The sequence below is a fragment of the Tasmannia lanceolata genome, unplaced genomic scaffold, assembly GCF_043159265.1.
Source record: "Tasmannia lanceolata isolate RefF3 unplaced genomic scaffold, GAP_Taslan_0.1 ptg000005l, whole genome shotgun sequence".
NCBI classification, from domain to species: Eukaryota; Viridiplantae; Streptophyta; class Magnoliopsida; order Canellales; family Winteraceae; genus Tasmannia; species Tasmannia lanceolata.
Genome location: NW_027518682.1, coordinates 12,740,954 through 12,751,851, shown reverse-complemented (window position 1 = coordinate 12,751,851; position 10,898 = coordinate 12,740,954).

Below are 10,898 nucleotides of genomic sequence, written 5' to 3'. Positions count from 1 at the left end.
AAATCAATGGTTGTCTGTGATCTGATAGATGTTGCTATTATTTCTCTATATCAGAATAACATAGTAAAAAAATATTGAAAGAGGAACGATCAGAGTTTGATGAATGTCATCTTGAGGTTTCTAATTAACATGGGGCCCACCGTTCCACCTTTAAAATCAGGTGGTGGGACCTTGAAAACTTCACAACAGTCATGGGGCTTGTCATGCTTATTCGGGCCCCACGAAATATCATTTCATTAACATGATATTTGGATGGCGAAGATTTTCTATATTGTTTTGACAACGATCTGACCGTCAATTGTAAAGAGGCAAATTTTGGGTCTTACGGAAGGATCACTGATCCACGCAGTCTTAGTCTTGGTCCCATCCTTAATGAACAACGCATGAGTAAGGTGGAGGACTAGAAAAGTTAATGGATTTGCTTCTATTGGAGGAACCCTAAATGTGGTGTGATAGATCAACGGCCTAGGATCACCCGATCAAGGTATTCTCAACGAAACTTAGCCGGATTTATGGTTGCCCTTTGGATCAAAGGATTTGATCATTTACATGAGGTAGAAGTAGTCTCTGAGGAAGGAGCATAACACTGCCTTTGTTTTTAGCACATTCCTTAGTTTTTTAAATTTCTTATGAGTAACAGAAGTAAATGATTTTTATTTGGTGTCCGCGTATAGGTGCGCGTATTTTTTTAATTTTTTTTTAATATACATTGGGCTCGCCTTGTTCAAAGATCCAAACCATCTGTTTGTTGGGCCCAACTCAACCAAGCGTTGCCCAGAAAATAATCTCCATAGGATCCTAAACCTCTGGTATGAATAGAGACAACTTGTGTTGATACCAGGTTAAAATTCTTATCAAAGTACTTCACAACAAGATTGTAAAATCAACCATCTTTTATGGCTTTGCTGAGCCAATTGCTGTTTGTGTGTGTGTGTGTTAGAGAGAGAGAGAGAGAGAGAGAGAGAGAGAGAGATGAGTGGATGGATGACCCATGAGATTCGAATCCAAGACTTTGATGAGTTTTGGCGTGCCAGTCAACCACTATCATTTAAAGCTTAAGTGGACGGATTACTTCTAATATAATTTGATTTTATGGATGATTACTTGATAAAGCAATCATTAGTGCGTGACCCATGAGATTCAAATCCAAGACTTTGATGAGCTTTGGCGCACCAGTCGACTACTACCATGTAAAGCTCAAGTGGACGGATTACTTCTAATATAATACAATTTAATTGATGATTACTAAATAAAACAATAAATAGATGTCCATGTCAACATCCTTATGGGCTTTGTATGGTCATGAATGGAGGTTTGCTGGTTGTGATATTAAATAACCGCAAGTGCATGGACCGTGTAAATACGGGTCAAACTCAGGAAAGAGAAATCTTGTTTGTGAATCCTATTCTTGTATCACTTAGAATATAAACTCTGATATATGTTGCCTGGCATTTACTCAGGATTTCCATGGACGTACCTCGGAGCCAACAATATCTATAAGTTTGTATTCTAAACAATCTAAGAATCGAATACAAATAAGATTGAGATTTTCGAAAATCTTAATTTAGGCAAAGTGTACCAAAATTCTAATGATCTCTATTAACTACTTATCTAATCTAATTAGAAAACCAAATTCTAAGGGCTTAAGTAAATTGGAAAATTGCAAAAGTAATTTGGAATAATGTAAAAACCTTAATTCAATATAAAAGAGTACTTAGGATTAGGATCCACCGTAGGTTTGAATAAAATTGATCAATTAAAACAACCATTTGAATTAGGTTGAAAATCCAACTAAACAGTCAATACATAATAAGATCTAAAAGATGTCATTATTTATGAGTATCTTAATTGAATTAATCCTCTAATTTATATTAATTATATAGAATTTAATCTTTGTTAATCAACAATCATCCATACGATAATTTATATTAATTATATAGAATTTAATCTTTGTTAATCAAGAATTATCCATACGATAATTTATATTAATTATATAGAATTTAATCTTTGTTAATCAACAGTCATCCATACGAAATGGGAAAGCCAATGGCATGGATGATTGTGATTTGTACAAAAACAAAACCCTACATAATTCTTACAAAAAGTTTGAATGGAATTAATTGAATATTTTTCACCTCCCCCATGGCTACAACTAAATCCTAAGTAACTAGGATTTAATTGTTCATGGAAAAAGAAGAAAAAGATAAAATAGAAGAGAGGGAGGAGAGAGGAAGAAGTACCATCAATCACAAATTAAAAAGAAAAGTAAAGAGAGATGCTTTCACTAATTAAACTTAAGACAAATTACATAAATAAAATCTGAAAATTAAATAAAACAAAAACAAAAACTTATTCTTTTGGCTTCTAAGCCTTAGACAAGCCTTTCTCCTTTCTTGTGTCACCCTTGATTGGAGTTGGAATGGCCTTGAAAATTTGATGTGAGAGAAGAGAATTTGAGAGTTGAGAGAGAGAGCAAGAAGAACTTGAAAAAGAAAACAAGATGGAACAAGAGAGAAAGATAGAGCTTGAGAGTGGTAGAGAAAAAGAGAAAATTGTAGGGAGAGTAGAGAGTAGAGAAAAGAGCCTTCAATTCAATATATAGCCTTCTTCACTTTCTATTTTCAAAATCCAAAAAAAGACATAAACTTGAAAATTCTCTTGTATTTTTTGTAATACCGCCTGTAGTTGGCAATTTTGCAACTTTTACCATTTGTTGGTAACTTTCTCAATTTACATTCACTTTTCTCTCAATTTCAACAACTTTGTACCTATCTTTGGTATCTTCTTTTTTAATTTTTTCTAACGTGGGAATGAGCTGCTTTTTGCTACAAGACGAAAAAAATATGAGCATGCATATATTGGAAAACCATAGATATATAAGGAATGACTTGTAACAAGTGCAAGTGGGTCCCACATATGTATAGTATGTGCAATACATGTGCTTTAGAAAAGGGCGCTGATCTCCCCCCCCCTGACGTTAAACGTTAGGATTCAACGTATATGTCACTTTCCCACCATTTGACCTCTCTCTCTCTCCACAAACACAACACGAACGGTTGGTGGGCCCATCTTTGAACAACATAGGCCCCACTTATACCACACCATAAGATGATCTAAACCGTCCATTTGATGGGCCATTAATGTAAATGGGTTGCGTCCCAAAATATCATTTCCATAGGCTGATCCTAGCCCTCCGATCTAAATAGAAACTACAACTTATGCAACCTCTATAGATTGTAGGGTTGTGATCATCCTATGGAAATGATTTTTGGGGCACAACCTATTTACATTATAGCCCATCAAATGAATGGTTTGGATCATTCTATGGAGTTGGTCGTAAAGTAACATTAAGGCCCGTCCACAACATAGGACGATCCAAGCCGTCCATGGTTTGGATAATCCTATGGAGTTGGTCGTAGAGTAACATTAAGGCCCAATCGTAGGCCCCACTGATATTTTTTCAAATTGAAGGGTACCGTCCACAACATAGGATGATCCAAGCCGTCCATGGTTTGGATAATCCTATGGTGTGGTTCGTACAGTAACATTAAGGCCCAATTTAGGCCACACCCATATTTTTGAAAATGAAGCGTACCGTCCAGACCATAGGATGATCCGAGCTGTCCATTTGATGGGCCATAACGTAAATGGGTTGTGCCCCCAGAAGGGTTGGCCCATCAAATGAATGGTTTGGATCATCAAATGAATGGGTGGGGCCTAAATGGGGGTCATTTCCTGGCTCGACCCGTGTGACCCGCACCCGCATCACCTGCGGGTTGACCTGGCCCGACCCACCCGTTTGCCAGGTCTAGTGGAGAGAGAGAGCGCGGTCAAATGGTGGGAAAACGTTAGCCAGCCGTAGGCGGGGCGGGGGGAGGATAGCCTACAAGCGTGGGGGGCACTATCAGCGCCCTTAGGAAATGCCAACCAAAAACGTGGGCTGCTGTTTTGACTTCAAGTGGGACCCACTTGATTTCAACGTTTTTGCAAAGGAAGAAAGTATTATTTTCCTTCTAAAAGAGCAACACTTCCTCAACTTGATAACAACACCCTTTCCTTATATTAAAAAACCCCAAGTTGGCAATGCTACTCTTCTTTTTATCTCATCCAATCTCTTTCTATTCTTTATTATTTCTACTTCCTTATTAAGCATAGGCGTTTCCACTATGTTCCCAAAATTGCAACTTTATTCTTATTCTTTAAGATAACACAAATCCCAAATGGGTCCCACTTGATTAACGATTTTGAAGAGTGGAAATAGCCGTCGGTTCCTGTTGTGACAAAGAAATAGAAAGTTCCCATACGGATACACTTTCCTTTTTCCAAATTGCTTTTTATAACTTCTTATGAAGAAGAAAGTTCTCACGCCAGAAACGCCGCCCGAGGATCTAAAAATAGGTCGGTTGAGAGAGATGGCATTCTTTTTATGCAAAATTCACCGATTATACATGCTAATGAAAACGATCTTGGTGGGTCCCACACCATAGTGGCCGAAGTAGGTGCACATTTTCCCCCTATACTCGAAAAATTATGGATGGGCCAAACATAAATTAACACCAAGTGGGACCCATGCATCTTAATAAGGAATAATATATTCGGTCATTTCTTTTTCTTACTGCCACCCCTTCTAATGAACATGAAAGAGATATAGAAATCGAATGCATATGAAAATCTAAACCGTCCATTGATTGCACCCCTATAGGATGATTTGAACTGTCGAATCGACTAGCCACGATGTAAATCCTCTATGCGTAATCCAAGTTGTCCATTTAATTGATGCAAAATAAATGGGCCGTGCCTCCCCTTAATTCATTTCAATAGAGCAATCCGAACCGTCCGAAGGGTGGGCCAAATTGGGTTTTGCTTTTGGGAATCCTTGATGTGATCTTAGCCCTTGAAAACACCTAAGTAAAGAAGATCAAGAAATTAAGATGAAATCCCCACCACACAGTTACGATTCAGATCCTACAAAATAGGAATGGGTACTAAAAAATAGGGAACGGCAAATCTTAGTCGAAAATTCAATCTCAACCGCAAAACTCAATCCCTCTTCTTTTGTCTTCATCTAAGGCTTGAATTGCTCTCTTCTTTCAAAGCAAAGTAGGGAGTGGCATTATCAATTTCATCACAACAAGCATTCTTGAATTCGGCCCACCAAGGTATCTTGAAAATTCGGATTTTCTTGGAAATGCATTGTTTTTTCTTGATTTTTCATCTTCTTAGCATATTTTCCTCGGAATTCCCAATTCTAACCCTGAAGTACAGAAACAACACAAAATACCTTAGTAGCACCGCTTTAATTATGAAAAATGCATGATTCCTACCACTACAATTCACACATAAATGTGTTCATCACTTGCCTGGGTATGAGACTAGCTGGGACCCGGCCTGCCATGGGACAAGTTTAGAGGGGCTACCCTGACGCGTTCCATCAGCTATGAAGCTTTTGGGCGTATTAGTTAGGTACCTAAGATGTTTTTATGTTTCTCATTGCCAGATATCAATATAAAACCTCCATTAAACATTGTTATCGAAGAATTTCTGAATCAAATGAAATCTCTAGGCTGAATTTCAATGTAGGCCAATAATACTATGCAGAGTCTTGGGGCCTCTTCAGATACATAAAGAAATTATTTGTATATAATCTATATATGCAAATAATTGTTATAAGAGTTTCATATCTATCTTAATTAGTTGCTTCTAAAGTGGCCTTAATATCTCATTTAGAAACCAGATTAACTTAAAAATTATTTTTCTATTTTTGTTTTTCCATTTCATTTCTTGTTTGGTTACTTCACCAAGACGACTCAGTGACTCACTTTGTTGAGAGTATCATAAGCTGACTTCTAGCATTCCATGACTTGTTTCACCACCAGGGGCGGAGCTAGGAAGATCGTTGAATGATCCATTTACCATCTTTCCTTTCTGAGGAGTCAAAAAATACTATGATGGTTCCGTTGCTTTATATATTTATCTCGTCTGTGATCCCAATGAGTCATCTATCGAATAATTGCGAATGATGTTCGATCCCAAAGAGAAGTAAGAAATATTCGTAAAGTGGGTTTTTACGATCCGATAAAGAATCAGAGGGAAGTTCTGTAAAAGCAACAGGAAGAATTACTCAGATACCAGTGAGCGAGGCTTATTTGGGTCTTGTTATAAATATTCTGGCTAAACCTATTGATGGGAGAGGTGAAATTTCTGAGAAATGATTCATCGAAATAATGAGTCACCCGTTCCATTGATATGGACACATCTGAGATCACCAAATGCTCGGGAGTTCCTCTATTCAATCCTTTTTCTTCTTCTTGTTGCTGGATATCTCGTTCGTACACATCTTCTCTTTGTTCCCTCGGACCTATGAATGGGGATATTCTCGGTACTCGCAAAGAAAAAATGAAGTAACTTAGACAAAAAGAGAAGTGACTTGGACAAAAAGAGAAGTGAGTAGCTTAGATAAATAGACACATCCCATTGCACTGATCGGGGGCGTTCGTAGTGACTGAGGGGGTCGAAGACCAAGAAGTGAGTTATTTATACCAAACATTCTTCTTATGCTTAGATCCAATCTCCTGGTCCACATTGTATAAAGATATGGGCTTGATATAGATCAATCTTACCGTATGTATCTATTTATATGTACATATATATCGAACTCCAATTCCAGTTTTTAAGGGGGGGATCCTATAGGAACCTATCCCAAATTTTCTTTTGCTAGGCCCATTGTTAAAAAACCGACTTCCTTACGATTACGAGGTTCATTATCATCCTCATAATTATCCATGACTGTTTATGTCTCTAGCATGATCACTTGATGAAATGTGGGGGGAAGCGGGGTAAATAGCCGATACTACTGGAAGGATTCCTCTTTAGCTGATAGGTACTGATTCGAGTTTGAATTTATGCTAAGCATATCATATAGTGACAAATGTATCCATAAAGTCATCAATTAGACTATAAGTTGAGTTATTTTTTTTTGTTCTTCCTTGGATTTCTCGGCAAATATAATTTGTTTCGCTATTCTAAGCGGTTATTCTATTCTGGGTAATGAAGAACTTCTCATTTTGAATTCTTGGGTTCAGGAATTCCTCTATAACTTAAGTGACACAATAAAAGCTTTTTCTATTCTTTTGTGTTTGAAAAAGAAAAGAAAAAAGAAGTTATTAGATAGAAGATAAAGGTTTCAATTTTCATTCCTTATAGTATTCTAGAATGGTATTCTACTAGATTTTTATAATTTACGAGATGGGGATCAATCATTTATTAATTGGGACATTTTCCTTTGGTGAGATCCAATACTTGAATGAGAAAAGAAGTGTTTTACAAAACACTTCTTTTCCTTCATTTAGAAATTATCACAGGTTTCGACCTTGGTTCCGTAGGAGCAAGTCAGAAAGATTGAGAAATAGAACCATCTGATTTGATTCGTTCTCAATAGCCATGAGATGATCATCTTAGGGTTATCCTTTTGTCGACGGATGCTCCTATTACACTCGTAGTCTCTGAAGGATGAGAACCAATTATGTAGATGGGCTTTCTCTCGCTTTTGGCATAGTGGGCCTCCCCGTGGGAGGCCCGCAAAGGGTTCAGAAAGCGAGAATCAAAAGAAGGATAGGTGCAAAGACTCAATGGAAGCTGTTCTAACGAATGGGGTTGACTACATTGCTAGAGGAATCCTTCCATCAAAACTCCAGAAAGGACGACCAGTCAATTAACAGCCAACCGCTCTACCACTGAGCTACTGAGAAACAACAGGAGATTAGATCTCATAGAGTTCAACTCCCGTTCTCAACCCATGACCAATATGAGCCCAAAGCTTCCTTCGTAACTCCCGGAACTTCTTCGTAGTTGATTGGAGATTGGAAACAGATATTAGAAAGAAATGATTGCTTAATTATAGTATTGATTTCGGAATCTGTATATTTTGTGGTAACTGCGTCGAGTATTGTCCAGGGTTGAGCCTTGGGATTTGACAGCGGACTTGAAAAGCCACCTACAGACGCTTTACGCCCAATCATTCCGGATAATGCTTGCATCCTCTGTCTTACCGCGACTACTAGGAAAGAAAGGTGCACGATCTCAACGAATTACTTCTGAACAAATTAAGAAATCACATGTAGAACCATAGCAATTCGTGACTCATTGGTAAACTGGTTAAAGCGTCATTATCAATACAATTTATCTCAGAATAGATGGTCTAGATTAGTATCGAAAAAATGGCGAACTAGAGTCGATCAGCGTTGTAAATTGAAAATAAAGATTCCAAAAAATGGGTCGATTTTTCATATATAAATGTAACTAATGTATCCCCTTTGTAAAGGATTTCTCCATAATGACCATGAACGGTTGCCCCTGGGGTGGCCAAATGAGGCTTAGCTGATCTTATGACTAAGGAGTCATGGATTTTCCTTGGGAGGTATCGGGAAGGAATTGGAATGTAATAATATTGATTCATACAGAAGAAAAGGTTCTCTATTGATTCAAACATTGTACCTATGGGATAGGCGTAGAGGAAGAGGAAAAAAGCCCTTATTTTCATATTTGTCATTCCTTAATTCCGAATCTACTCTTTTGAAGAAAATAAGTCTCTTGAAATTTTGAACCTCGAATTGTATCCCCATGGAAGAAATGTTTAAAAAGTCACCTAATCGTTTGAACCTTCTTGGGTTGGACGAATTATCCGAAGAAGATCGTTTAACCGTAGCAAGAGCGCGAAAAATTGAGCGTTTCTTATCACAACCCTTCTTCGTAGCAGAAGTATTTACTGGTTCTCCAGGGAAATATGTTGGTCTCACTATTGCTCCTCTATAATCCCATATCAAATAACGATAACGGAAAAAATCTTTTTTTATTGATATGAGACAGATAGAAAAAAAAATCTCAAGTGAATAGATGAAATAATCGGATCTAGAAAATGATGGTAGTTTGTCCGGATCCTCCTTTTCTTCCGAACAAAAGGAAGGGTCTTCTTCGGTGGATCCCTCTTGTTCCTGTTTAGTCCCCTTCCTTTCAGAAGTTGTTTCTACCGATGGGGTGATACCTCATCAGATGATTGTACAAGGAAGACGGTAGATTATAGAAAAGAAAGAGTGGAAAAATAGGATAAATTCAATGGGATTCCTGATCCAATCAGGAATCTAAAGGATCTACTGTTGGATAGATACCTTTGGCAGCTAATCCTCTTGATAGTACAGTAGTAGCATCTAAATGTGCAAATGTCGTAGCAGGGCAGGGTCGGTCAAATCGTCAGCAGGTACATAAATTGCTTGAATAGAAGTTAACGGACTATGTAATATACTTTATCTACTGGGTGATGGCGGGCATTTTACCAGAGGTTTCTATTGTATCAATCTACCCTTGTGTGATTCATGTTGAAGCATAGACTCGGGGGGTGGGTGCAGGGCGGACGACTTCAAAACGGACTCTCCCTGTTCGTTCCACTCGCAACAATCCTATTAGTTCTCCGGGTGAAAAAACATTAGACATTCCATCTTCTGAAACCAACACTTTTGATGTTATTTGACGTACAATAATCTCTATATGCCTATTATGGATTTGCACCCTGTGGGATCGATAAACCCTTTGGATCTTATTAACCAAAGAGACACGACTTTGCGCTATGGTTAGCTCAGCACCAATCAAGAATTCCCATTACAATTCTTTTGACCCCAATTCAGAAGATCGGGCAGGTGAATGAATAGGGAAGAAAGGAATAGCTTCGGAAAAAGATAAGACTCAAATTCAAACTCTCCTTTTTTTTTCTTTTTTTCTTTTTTTTTTTCTTTTTTTTTTTTTTGAGAAAATTGTTTCTTTGCTTGAAAGACTTTAGGAAGAAGTTGAAAAAAAAATGCAGCTGTGGACTCTTGCGCAACTTAACTCAATCTTATGTTCCGACTTTTGGAACACCAATAGGCATAAAATGAAAGAAAAATTAAGTACTCTATCTCACTTTGATGTGGAAACGTAACTATGGGTTTATTGTCTTCATAATATTGTCGTTTATCGTATTTTATCCACTGTGAAACCTAAAAGGATAATAGGAATTGATAAATTGAAAAAGAAAAGAAATAAATGGTCAAAATGGAAATTCTTTTCAAATCCAATTCTTTTATTGTCAGAAACAGATAACATAACAATTCTTTCTTTTTCAAATTATGAATCGTAATACCGTAATCGTAATTGATTGATATAAATAGAATATCAATTGGAGAGGTGTGATGTAAGAAGTTAACGTCTTTCTTAGTAGCAGGGTCAGGAGAAAGAATGGGAAAGACGATTTCACTATATTTCTGACCAGGAATAGGACCTATCACTAGCGCAAAGTCATATCTCTTTGGTTAATAAGATCCAAAGGGTTTATTGATCCCAGGGGGTGCAAATCCATAATAGGCATACAGAGATTATTGTACGTCAAATAACATCAAAAGTATTGGTTTTTTTTTTCACGAGGTACAGCTAGCAATTCCTATTTATATGTTAAGGAATCGACTATGGATCAATTCCCCCTTTATTTGGAAGTATTGAATACACCCATAATTCTGAGCTTCATGTTCTTCTTCTTCTTAATGCCATAATGCCTTTCAAATCCTCCTAGCCATTATCCTACTGGAATTATTCTTGCTAAGAAGAATGCTCATGTTGTGGCAATTCCACCCAGAAGATAAAGGATCAACCTTATGGGACTTAAGGAATGATGGAAGGGAATAAAAAGAAAAGAGAGGGAAAGAAAATCGAAATAAAGAATCAAAGAAGATAAATAAGTAAATAAATAATAAATAAGTAGAAGAACCACGACGCTTGTATTGCTCTCCCACAACCCTGTTTTCACGGTTTAGGCTGCTCCCATTTCGCTCGCCGCTACTACGGGAATCGCTTTTGCTTTCTTTTCCTCCCGGGGG